The following is a 13057-nucleotide window of genomic DNA, read 5'->3' as shown; positions in this document are numbered from 1 at the left end:
TTGGGTGCAGGCGGTTATTCTCTTGTGTTTCATGCTGGCCTTGGTTGAGGAAGCCGCGGTAGCAGTGCGAGGCGGAGGTGGGGAGGAGGGAGGTCCCTGGCGGAGAGGCGGAGAGGTGGAGAGGTGGATCGGCGCGCTAGACAGGAGACTTACGGCTTATTAACGCACCAGCAGCAGCGCAGGCGCAGGAGCGGCCTCCGGGCTCTCCGACACTGCCTGCTGAGGCGGCTCTACCCCTCACTTTGTGCAGTTACAAGGGAAGTAGAAGCCAGATTCCAGACTCAAGGAATCTATAAATTAGAGTAATATGCTAAGGATATCCACAGATGACACAAAAGACAACAAATAAATTTAGCAGAGAGTTTGGGCTTTGATGGGAAGCAGATTGCCCAGGGTGTCTACCATCCTGTACCCACCACACGAGAGCAGCCCACAGGCACTGACAGGCACCGAGGCTGCCCCTGGCTCTCTCGGCCGCTCAGTCCTGCTGCTGTGGGTCAGTGTAAGTCAAGACTTCCTGAAGTCACAGCCGCGCTCAGCTCCGTCTCCTTCCACACCCTGCTGAGCCACCTCTCTCACAGGTGCTTCCTGGAGAATCCTGACACCTGAACCCCCGCCAGACGCCGCTCAAAGCGCGATCTAGAGGAGGCTCAGGGTGAGTTCCCGGGGTCGGGCCATCCATCCAGCCGGGAGGACCTGGCCTGAAACTGTGTCTCCCCAAGTGAGGATCCCCTTCCTCAGGAGCACCCAGAACGGGTAAAGCCGCTGCCTGCAGTGCCGGCACCCCATAAGGGCGCTGCTGGTTCAGTCAGGCCTGCTCCCATTCCCTTCCAGCTGCCTGCTGGTGCGCCTGGGAAAGCAGTGGAGGATGGCCCAAGTACATGGGCCCCTGCACCCGCGTGGGGGACCCAGAGGAAGCGCCTGGCTTCTGGCTTCAGCCTGCCTCAGCCCTGGCTGTTGTGGTTTTTTGGGGAGTAAAACAGAGGATGGAAATTTCTTTTTCTGTCTGTGTCTCTCTGAAATTCTGGTTTTCAAATAAATAATTTTATTTATTTATTTATTTTTTGACAGACAGAGTGGACAGTGAGAGAGAGAGACAGAGAGAAAGGTCTTCCTTTGCTGTTGGTTCACCCTCCAATGGCCGCCGCGGCCAGCACGCTGCGGCCGGCACGCTGCAGCCGGCGCACCACGATGATCTGATGGCAGGAGCCAGGTGCTTCCCCTGGTCTCCCATGGGGTGCAGGGCCCAAGTACTTGGGCCATCCTCCACTGCACTCCCTGGCCACAGCAGAGAGCTGGCCTGGAAGAGGGGCAACCGGGACAGAATCCGGCGCCCCGACCGGGACTAGAACCCGGTGTGCTGACGCCGCAAGGTGGAGGATTAGCCTAGTGAGCCACGGCGCAGGCCAAATAAATAATTTTTTATGTAGATCACTAGGCCTAACTGTCCGGGTCTCCCATATCTGGGCGGGGCCCATGAACCTGGGCTGCCTTCTCTGCCTTCTCTGACGCACTAGCAGGGAGCTGGATGTGAAGTGGAGCTGCAAGAGTGAATTGACTGTAAAACAATCTCCAAAAAGTTTTTCATTTATTCATTTATCTAGTAAGTATATACTCAGCATTGAGTACATACCAGACACCATCTGCGCGATGCAGGACATGGTGGTAAGCAAAAAAGACATCAGACCTGCCCTACAGAAACTTGGACATACTGGTTTCATGATGATGCAAATACATAAATAGAAAACACGTTAAAGGATGTGTTACAAAACAGCAACTGTGTGTTACAAAGAACAAAATATGCTGTATTAAGGGCTGTAGCTGGTGTTACAGTGCCTGGACTTGTCTGTTAGCTAAAGCCTTTTTTTTTTTTTTTAACATTTATTTAGGGGCTGGCGCTGTGATGCAGCAGGTTAATGCCCTGGCCTGCAGTGCCAGCATCCCATATCGGCACCAGTTCGAGACCCGACTGCTCCACTTCCAATCCAGCTCTCTGCTATGACCTGGGAAAGCAGTAGACAATGGCCCAAGTCCTTGGGCCCCCGCACCCATGTGGGAGACCAGGAAGAAGCTCCTGGCTCCTGGCTGCTGGCTTCAGATTGGCCCAGCTCCAGCCGTTGCAGCCAACTGGGGAGTGAACATTGGATGGAAGACCTCTCTCTCTCTGCCTCTCCTCTCTCTGTGTAACTCTGACTTTCAAATAAATAAATCAATATTTAAAAAACTTTTATTTATTTATTTATTTGAAAGGCAGATTTATAGAGAGGCAGGGGCAGAGACAGAAAGAAAGAGAGGTCTTCCATCCACTGGTTCACTCCTCAAATGGCTGCAACAGCTGAAGCTGCACTGATCCAAAGCCAGGAGCCAGGAGCTTCTTCTGGGTCTCCCACAAGAGTGCAGGGGCCCAAAGACCTGGGCCATCTTCTACTGCTTTCTCAGGCCAGAGAGCTGGATTGGAAGTCCAGCAGCCGAGACTCTAACCGGTGACCATATCGTGTTCCGGCACTGCACACGGTGGCTTTACCTGCTATGCCACAGCCACAGCCCCAGTAGTGCTTTTAATTAGACAACCTAAAGAGAAGAGCTGAGGAAACTTTCTGGGATCAGCATGTGCAAAGGCCCTGTGGTGAGAGGGCACTTGGCACTTGGAATTAAAACAAAGCATCAGAGGCAGCACTGAGAGAATATGGAGAGAAAGAGTGTGAGATTAGATCCAGGGTAGCAGGAATCAGATCTATAGGCCTAGAAATCCACATTTGAAGAACAACAGGAGACCTGTGAAATGAGCTGGTTAATGTGACCTGGGTAAATTTAAGGGCTCCTGACTAGAACTGGGGATGAGACAGTAGGAGGCACCCTCAAGGGTGCTGCAAGACCAGGCTTCTGCTTAGCCCCCGTTTCCACACTCAAGCCTTTCTTTCCGTCGGGGCCCTCTTCCTCCAGGACCGCTCCTCCCTGGGTCTTTATGCTGAACTGCCCAGACACACTCTCTTCAGTTGATCCCCTCCCATTCCGTATCCTAGCGCCTGACCCCTTCCTTCCTCATACTTATTAGATCTGCAGTCACTTTATTGCTCTGATTGCTTCTGCCTGCTTCTAATCTCTTGCAGACACCTGCACGAGCAAAGCCTTGGTTCCTGGCATGGTGATGGCATGTGGTGGATGCACCTTTCGGGGGCAGGGATGAGACATGGGGCCAAGTGCACTCAGCGGGGAGTCGAGGCGGGAGGACAGGGCCAGGAGTGTGGCTGCGGTGGGAGACACTGGGAGGATGCTGCACTAAAGCAGCACTTCGCAGCTTTGCTCTCAGGACACTGTTCACTCTGAAAATATATTTGAAATGCAGAGTGACACAAAGAGGAAGAGGGAGAGAGAGAGAGAGAAAGAGAGAGAGACAGAGACAGAGAGAAAGAGAGAGAGAGGAATCTTCCATCTGCTGGTTCACTCCCCAAATGGCCATAACAACCAACCAGGGCTGGGCCACACCGGAGCCAGGAGCCAGGAGCTTCTTCCAGGTCTCCCACATGGGTGGCAGGTGCTCAAGCACTTGGGCCATCCTCTGCTGCTTTTTCCCAGTGCTTTAGCAGGGAGCTGGATCAGAAGCAGAGCAGGCAGGACACAAACTGGTGTTACTGGTGGCAGCTTTTACCCTTTACACCACAATGCCAGCCCCACACCTACGATTTTTTTAAAAAAATAAGATAAATAATAAACCCATTTATATCCTAATTTTTATGACAAATAACTGTGTTTCCCAAGAGAAAAAAAATCAGTGAGAAAGCGAAATTGCTTACACTTTTGCACATCCCTTCAATGCCTGGCTTATTATTAGATCGTTGGATGCCATGCATAGCTTCTGGATGGTTCTTCTGTACACCTGTGAGAGAATAAAATGGAAAAGGCAAAGATAACTTTAATATTAGTATGAAAATAGTTTGACCTTTTGTCATCTCTGAAAGGACCTTGACCTTGGAATTCCTGACCCCTCCAACAAACCCAGGCTACACTCTGAGAACCACTGGATAGTTAGATGCAAGCTTGACCAATGACTGACTGACAAATTTATATATATATATATACACTTTTTGAAAAATGACATCTTGTTGAATTTTTTAAAAAAAGATTTATTTATTTGAAAGACAGAGTTACAGAGATAGAGACAGAGAGAGAAAGAATCTTCCAGCCGGCGCTGCGGCTCACTAGGCTAATCCTCCGCCTTGCGGCACTGGCACACCGGGTTCTAGTCCCGGTCGGGGCGCCAGATTCTGTCCCAGTTGCCCCTCTTCCAGGCCAGCTCTCTGCTGTGGCAGGGAGTGCAGTGGAGGATGGCCCAAGTACATGGGAGACCAGGATAAGTACCTGGCTCCTGCCATCGGATCAGCGCGGTGCACCGGCTGCAGCGCGCCGGCCACGGTGGCCATTGGAGGGTGAACCAATGGCAAAAGGAAGACCTTTCTCTCTGTCTCTCTCTCTCACCGTCCACTCTGCCTGTCAAAAAATTTAAAAAAAAAAAAAAAAGAATCTTCCATCTGCTGGTTTACTCCCCAGTTGGCTGCAATGATGGGAGCCAGGCTGATCTGAAGCCAGGATCCAGGAGCTTCTTTTGGGTCTCCTGCGTGCACGTAGAAGCCCAAGGGCTTGGGCAATCTTCCACTGCTTTCCCAGGCACAGTAGCAGGGAGCTGGATCCAAAGCAGAGCAGCCAGGACTCAAACTGGTGCCCAATGGGATGCCAACACTGTAGAAGGCAGCTTTACCCACTACGCCACAGCGCTGGCCCCAGATCTATAGTTTTTGAATGGTGGGGATGAGCCTAACCCAAGAGTGAACCTCCAGGATAAAGGTGCTCTTCCTTAATGTCTGTACTTCAATTACTTTTGACATCTAACATTGATTTCAATGTATTTTTGAGCCATTTCATTTTTAAGAGCTCATTTGGAGATCTTAAAAATTAATTTAATCTTTTGTCTCTGAAGTTTAATTCTTCCACTACTGGCGTATTATTTATGGCTTCTGAGAAAAATTGCCAATCACTTGGGTAATTTGCACCTAAAATGAAGGTGCAAGGAAGCTGAAATGAGAAGCAGCCAGAATATTAGTTCCTTGGTTTTTCCCACAAAGGCTGTGGACCAAAATTCACACAACCTTCCTTTCACCACAGCTTCCATTTCCAGCACTTCTAAAAGCGCGTGATACTCGTGCTGAGGAAGCCACTTCCTTCCCAAGCTGTCTGACTACCACTGTCTCTTCCTTCATGGTCGATGGCTAAGGATGTTTATGAGTTTTAAGGGGCTGTAGAGGGGCCTAGGATTGGACTTTGAGAAAAATGGCACCTCCAGGGCTGACTATCATCCCAGTGGTATTGGTCAGTGGTCCAGCTGTCTTCAAGAGGAGGCACACACCGTCTACAACAACTTGAGAGAAGATGAAGTCCCTGAGAGTGGCTGTGTTGAGAATATCTCATTGCTGACACCTTGCCCTATCTGTACAGGACTATGGTGTTGCGAGCTTCCGCCTTTCCTCACACTTAAATGCATTCAATAGCTACAAGTGCTCCTGGAGGCCTTCGGCTTAGCTGGGACAAAACCGTTTGAAAAGTGGGTAAAGGAATTCACGTAGTACATGATGGGCCCTAGCTCTTATTCTAAACCCTCATCTCAACAGGAGGCTGTTCCCTGTGTAGGACTCTACTCCTAGAGGCCGAGTGGTCTCCAGGCCTGCCTGACGGCTGGGAAGTGCTCTGCAAGGCGGTTAGATGAGCAGCTCCGACCGTGCCGCTTGCACATCACTGCTTTCCGTCATAGGAATACGTGCCTGCTCAGAGGGATTTCATCTGGGGACGCATTCATGGTGAGGAAAGAGACTGCCATGCTGTTAAGTCAAGAAGTCTGCTTCTGTTCCCACAGGTGAGGATTTCTATCTTGCATATTTTGCCAAAGCCTTGTTAGCCCTTGTAACACAAAGCATCTGGCCATATGACAAGGGCAGCCTGCTCCCGCCTTACCTCCTGAAGGAGAGCCACCTGGTGTAATAGAAAAAGCCAAGGCAGGGACTCTGGGAATCTGCTTTTATATTGTTACTGTGTGTGGTTATCTATTGCTGCAAAGTCAACTGCCCTAAAGCACAGTGGCTCAGAATTGTTGACAGAAACTATGCTTGATAAAACTTTAGTCAAGTTTCTCTGTGCTCTCTTCTCAACTAGAATTTAACCTTTGCTCATGAGAACCACACAATTTAGGCACAAATACTTTTATGTAGCCCTCACAATGAGAGACTTGAGAAAATACCAGCCTGGTTCCTAACAGCTCAAGACCCTGCTCTTGATGTGACCCAGCCTTTCTTGAGTTTGTGCCCTGGAGAGCTCAAGGCTGCCAACAATATTTACTGTGGGAGATTTCCTTTTCAAAATTTTTTAGTGCTTTATCATCTTTCATTTTATTTGAGAGAGACAGAGACGAAATGACAGATATCTTCCATCCACTGGTCCTCTCCCCACATGCCCATGACAGCCAGGATTGGGCAAGACTGAAGCCAGGCTCCAGAAACCCAATCTGAGTCTCCTACATGGGTGGCAGAGACCTGAGTAGTTGAGCCATCATCGGCTGCCTCCCTCCCAGGGTACATTAGTAGGAAGCCAGAATCGAAAGTGGAGCTGGGACTCAAACCTAAGCCTCTGATATGGGACGCAGGTGTCCCCAGGGACTGTTGGTGGGAGGGCTCAGTTTTCACCACAGGGCTGCTTGAGTGGCCTTGTGATGTGGTAGTGAAGAGACAGCAAGGTAGTGGGGAGCTTCCATATCTTGTTTGACCTAGTCCTGGCAGTCTCACACCTCTGCAGCATCTCTCAGGCCATCTCTACTCATGGTGGAAAGGAACTCCAAAGGAGTGCACACACGGTGGCAGGAATCATCAGGGGTCATCTTGGAGGCTGGTTGCCATGCCTCTGCTAGTAACCTCTGCCATGACCTTGAGCCACCTTTGTCAGGGCCTTGAGCAGGTCAACCTAGGCTGGAAGTTAGGTTTGGACAGGGCTTGATCTGTGAGGTCCCTCTTAGGCCTGACTTCATCTTCAGTTAAGTGAGAGAATTGTTCAATGAAGGAAAGAGTTAATGTGCTTACAGAAGAACTTCTCACAGAGAGTAACTCATCTGCCAGGCTCTGGCCCAATTCCTAGAACTGGGCTGCCTGTTTTGTGGGGGAGGGGGTTGAAGCAGCTGCCCGGGGTTCCCATCATTTCTCCTCTCACTTCCGAGGTCAGGGAAATGGGAGGGCACAAGAACAGGTGGCTCTTGACTAGCTGGCTTGGATCAGCCCTGATACAAAGACACTAAGGATTTGGAAACGAGAATGTGAGAGGGGGAATTGGCTGGCTGCCTTTGGAAAGAGCTGGTCCTAGTTTTGCTCCTTTTAGGAGTTTTGCACCTGATTAATGATTCTGTTCAAGATGGATTAAGCTGCTGGAACCTTTCTCCATTTAGCACTGCCAACTCCTTCTTACTAACACTTTTTTTTTTTCCTAGTACCAGTCTTCCCATCCCCCGACTTGTTCTTGGGGCAAACCAAAGGCCTAGGATGAATTGCATTTTCCCTGGGAAAGGCACAAGAGACTGCACAGTGGCCCCAGGGCCTCTTCCTGGAGGTCCGAGACCAAGGTGAGAGTACAAGGGAGAGGAGCTATGAATCAACAGCTTCCCCCAGATCCCCTGACTCCAAGCTCCCGTATCTTCCTCAGGAAGTTTCATTCTGAACAAATCTCCCTTTCAAGGGACAGCTCCTGGCTTTATTCTATCTTCCCTAGAAATGAGCAGAGAGAAGGCAGGGAGTAACAACCAAACCAAGAAGTTGAGAAGGAATTGCTTTTGTTATTCAAGATGTTAAAACAATTTTTTTTTTAATTCCCACACCCGACATCCCCTCAGAGGTTGAATTCCACTTCCCCATTCCATGCACACTCTTATACAGTGAATGGCAAAGCCTCGCAATCATGGCCTCATAATTGGGACCAGTAGGGCAATGAATCCTAAGTCTCTTTCCCATTCTTCTCTTTCCTGCAGGAACACACTGCTAATAATTGGTGATCAGTTATTTGAAGAGTTGCTCTTCCTGTTTGCTCTGGATTGGATCTCATTGTTGTGGGGGATGAGGGAGCTGGCAAAAGGTAAAGGTGGCTGCGTTCACCTTCGCCTCAGTCCTGCCCCGGCGCTTCTTGTTGACTCCGCTTTGCCTCTTGGCTCTGCCTGTCTCCCCTCTCCCTGCTGTGTCTCCCCCACCTCATTCCAAGTTGTCCTTTATTCAGCTGGGATCCAAGGATCGCCCTCAGAGAAAGCAGATCATTGCCGGCTCCTCCGACTCGGGGGTGCCAAGGCCTCGGCGGCAGGCCGAGGAGCGCCGGCACAATGGCCCTTTATGCCTCGCTGTGGGCTCTGTGCTGGCCCCAGCTGCCCCCATGCTTTGGTGTTCCTTACTCTTTTCTTCAGGCTTCTTTTTCCAGCTGACTTAGTTATTACAGTACATGAACCTGGGAGGCAGGGTCTTGGAGGCTGGGGCTGGCACACAGAATCTGAGAGTGAGTGTGGCTCCTGGGCCCTGCCATGACATCACCAGGAGGTGATGGGTCACATTTCTACTTCCTGGACTCGTTTCTGCTTTCATGGTAGGGGACAGAGGCAGGGCCTCTCTTGTGATAACTGGCTTCCCTGTCAGGGTCCTGGACCCTGCCAGCCTATTACCCCTCTAAAAACAGAACTGAGTATTCAGTGGGCGATGGAGAAGGCCCTCTCTTCCCAACTCCAGTTTAGGTACAAAGTGTAATAAAGGCAAGAGGTCGATGTTGCAGTAGCTCAAAGTGGAGCTGCCAAAGCAGCTGATGGCTCAAGCATTTGGGTCTGTGTTGCCCACTTGGGACACCTGGATTGAGTTGTAAGCTTCTGGCATTGGCCTAGCCCAGTAGTGATCCAGTAGCTGGAGGATCTCTCTCTCTGTCTCAATAATAATAATAATAATAATAATGAAGTAGCACTGCCAAGATCAGGGGCTCAAGGGGACTCTGAATGAGAGTGCCTTGAAGCTAGTGCAGCAGCCCGCCCGGCTGGCCCTGGCTCCGCGAAGGCCCCTTTCAGCTTGCAGATTTGACTTCTTTCATTCTTGTTTATAAGGGGTTACTAGAACTTGCAAGAACTACAAAACTGATGTTGACACAAAACATCTGCTTTAAATTTTAAAAATATATGTTTAAATTAAGCCATTTAAATTTGTAATAAGATAACTAGAGTTTCATTTTTTGAAGTCCTAGATTTCATGGGGACAATGCCAAAGTTACAGTGGAGAACAAAGCCCAACCAGAACCAGGAAGACAAAATTCACTGCTACCTTGCTTTCCCCCCTCATTGACATGCCCCGGAGACAAGTGACTATTTGCAAGGTATACCGCATGAGGACCAGGGACAGAGGACCACTTTCTATGGCAGCCAACAACTTGTAAAGGGGGTGGAAGGTAACTGCAAGCACATTTCAGGTGTGATGCTATTAGGAAAGTTCACCCAGAATGTTGGAAAAGATTGAGGAAAAAAACCCACCGTCAACGACACCGTCTCTATGACCAAAACGGAGACTTGAGGAGTGGGTATCACAGTGCAGCCGTTAAGAGACCCCTGGGACACTCACATCCCATATTGGAGTGCCTGGAGTCAAGTCCTGCCCCATTTCCACCCCAGCTTCCTGTTAATGTGCACCCTGGGAGGCAGCAGACGCTGGCCCAAGTAAGTGCATGGGTTCCTCCCACGCATGTGGGTGACCTGGATGGAGTTTTGTGCTCCTGGCTTCTGCCTGGCCCAACCTTGGCTGTTGCAGGTATTTGTGAAATAAATTAGTGAAGGAAAAAAAAATCTCTTTTCCTATCTCACTTTCTCTGTCACTATACATTTCAAATAAATAAAAGTAAATAATTTTTTAAAAACTGTATTTTAGAAACTTTAAGGAAAAAAGGAGCTTTGAATCCAGATTTAGGAGCTAGCACTTGCTGGGATGCCTGGGTAGCAATAGGTGGGGTGCGTGCTGCTAGACGCCTGTATCATACTGCATATTAAAATACTTAAATATGCCCCTGTCTCTATCAGTCACTGAATAGATGCTGGTTCATCTCCCTGCAACCCTCAAAATTTGTCTGCGCTGGGCCCTCTCTCAGAACCTCCTGGGACTTCTTAAGAGCCACTGCTGGAGGAGCAGGTCTGCCAGGGCTGGGGTCCCAGGCCCGCTGCAGTGTGACAGCTAGTATCCGTTGTTAAACATTTTGAATGTTATCCCTGGTTATACCAACGCCTATAATATGTGTTGGCAGAGATATCTGGAAGGAGCTTGTCTGTGGCAATGCTGAAGTTCTGATTCTTGAATCTGAGAGTGAGTTCTGGGACATGGCAGCGGCTGCCGGGGGCTGGGGGTGGGTGTGGGGAGGGGGCTGTGGCATTAAACCCGTTCCTAGACATCGAAATTTGATTTATTAACACTGGCAACAGTCACGGGCCATCCTGCCAACAAAGTTTCTGAAATTGAAATCGCATGAAACTTTCTTAGTTCCTGCTAGTGCCACATACGCCCTTTCCTTTCTAAAGCAGCAAATTCACTTAAAAATAATTAAGAAAAGATTGATGGGATTTTGGAATTGTAATGAAAAATATGATCTCATTAGTAAGTCATGAGTCAGGGCCAAGCACTCTGTCAGATGTATGCACTTCTGCATAATTAGAAGAAGCTGATGCAAGGAGAGCTAATAATGGCATGGATTAAAAAATTAAAATAGTTTCCCTTTATACTTTTTTGGCTGTGCTGAAATTGTTCCTTTTGCAAAGACTCAGAAAGAGATCTCTTTCAAAAGAAGCCCCTCGGAAGTAACTGAGTTAGTGAAAAGGAAAATGGTGGTAAAAAGAATAGAAAGAACCAAATAAAAGATATTGCCCTGCTGAATCCATTGTGAATTCACATGTAGGTCACCAGACCCATGTGGGCAATGTTCTCACCCACGCACCTTCAACACAACACAACACACACACACACACACACACACCCCAGCACATTCTGAACAGAGCTGCTAGATTAATCATGGAAATTTCATATAATCTCTGGTTTGAGCCATAGAGTAAATAAAAGAATTGCCCTTTAGAGGGGGCACACCAGCTTTTAAAAGGCAAAAATGAGTTTGGAGTGAGCCAAACTGATGGTCACCTCCTCTCTGCCACTTCCAGCTGAGTAACCCAGCACTTTCCTAATTACCCGAGGTCTGGAGTTACTCATTTGTACAATGGGGAAAGGATATCGACCTTCCAGGCTTATTGCAGGAACAAAATGAAACAACATTTAGGGAGCAGGCCTTCATGACCAATTATTTATCTTTTCCCTTGTCCTTAGGAACCTGAGTTTGTTGACAACTGAAACTAGAACAACTTCCCCTTCCTCGGTTCAAAGGAGCAAACACGTGGAGAATCCGCCACGTCCACGATGCAGCGGAGAGTACAGAGACGAGCAGGTGCGTCTTCTAAGGCATACTCTTATGGAGGGCCAAAGGGAGGACCCAGTGTGCTCCACTTATCCACAAGACAGAATGAGCTGGATACCACAAGGGGAGGCCACAAACACTATTTGGAAGTTGCCAGAGAGGCTGAGTGCAGGAAGATGGGTGAGGCACAGATGCTCCGCTGATTGGCACGATGAAGCTCCCTGGTAAAAGACTGAAATATTTACGCCCTGAGCCCCAGCTGCCTTCTGCTGCCCTGGCTCCCTCTAGAACCCTCAGTCCAGCAACAAAGGCACCTATCACGGCGGAGACCAAAGGCCTCCTCTAGTTACAGCCTATACGTGGCAGAGGTTAGATACTTTTTCTTTCTTTCTTTCTTTTTTTTTTTTTTTGTTTGTTTAAGATTTACTTATTTATTTGAAAGGTAGAGTCACAGAGAGTGAGAGGCAGAGACAGAAAGATCTTCCCTCTGCTGGTTCACTCTTCCAAATGGCTGCAAGTGCCAGGGCTGAGCCAGGTCAAAGCCAGGGGCCTGGAAACTCATTCAGGTCTCCCACGTGGTTGGCAGGGGCCAAAGCATATGGGTCATGTTCCATTGACTGCCCAGGTGCACTATCAGGGAGCTGGATTGGAAGTGGAGCAGCTGGGACTCAAACCAGTGCCCACATGGGATGCCGGCATTACAAACTGTGCCACACTTGAAGCACGCCTCAAGGTGAAATATTTCCGATTTAACTCCCTGGGTGTGTGTGTCAGGGATGTGGGGCTTCATAATCTTGCTGAGATAGGAAGAGAACATAACAAGAAGCATGGGCAGGAGATAGAGTGGGAAACAGAATGAGAGAGAAAAGCGGGGGGTGGGGGCAGCACTGTGGCATAGCAGTTAAAGCCTCCACCTGCGGTGCTAGCATCCCATATGGGCACTGGTTCGAGACCTAGTTGCTCCACTTCCCATCTGGCTCTCTGATAGTGTGTCTGGAAAAGCAGTAGAAGATGACCCAAGTCCCTGGGCCCTTGCACCTGCATGAGAGACCCAGAAGAAGCTCCTGGCTCCTGGCTTTGGATCGACACAGCTCTGGCCATTGCGGCCATTTGGGCAGTGAACCAGTGGATGGAAAACTCTTTCTGCTTCTGCCTCTCTCTAACTCTGTGTTTCAAATAAATAAATAAATTTTAGAAAGAGAGAGAGTGTGCATTCTGGGGAGAAGGAACAGCATGAGCAACAGTGTGAACAAAAATAAAATAAGAAATGTATTTATAAAGAGTGAGTAGGAAGGGATATATAAAAATATTATCTGCATGGTGTAGAAGGAAGGTCTTGACCTTAAAGTAAGGAGACTTAACTTTATGTATTTTCATTTTATTTGAAAGGCAGAGAGACACAGAGAGAGAGATCTTACATCTACTGGTTCTCTCCTAATGCCTGCAATAGTCAGTACTGGGCCAGGTAAAAACCAGGGGCCTAGAACTTGATCCACATGTCCCACATGGGTAGCAGGGACCCTCGGACTTGAGTGTCACCTAGTGCCTCCCAGGGTGCGCATCAGCAGGA

General features: G+C 48.9%; 1 long non-coding RNA gene across 1 annotated transcript in view; it reads right to left on the bottom strand.

Annotated features, from left to right (window-relative positions):
- LOC149125360 (uncharacterized) overlaps window positions 1–3879 on the bottom strand; it is a 32355-nt gene extending 28476 nt beyond the window's left edge. The window contains exon 1 of the long non-coding RNA XR_016210374.1: window positions 3795–3879. This is a non-coding gene — a long non-coding RNA (uncharacterized LOC149125360). The remainder of the gene's footprint in view (window positions 1–3794) is intronic.
- Window positions 3880–13057: the final 9178 nt, after the last annotated feature.

Source organism: Oryctolagus cuniculus, chromosome 7 (assembly GCF_051225735.1).
Source record: "Oryctolagus cuniculus isolate XC-2025 breed Fujian yellow rabbit chromosome 7, ASM5122573v1, whole genome shotgun sequence".
In the NCBI taxonomy this organism is placed as follows: domain Eukaryota; kingdom Metazoa; phylum Chordata; class Mammalia; order Lagomorpha; family Leporidae; genus Oryctolagus; species Oryctolagus cuniculus.
This window is presented reverse-complemented; position numbering and strand designations above follow the sequence as displayed.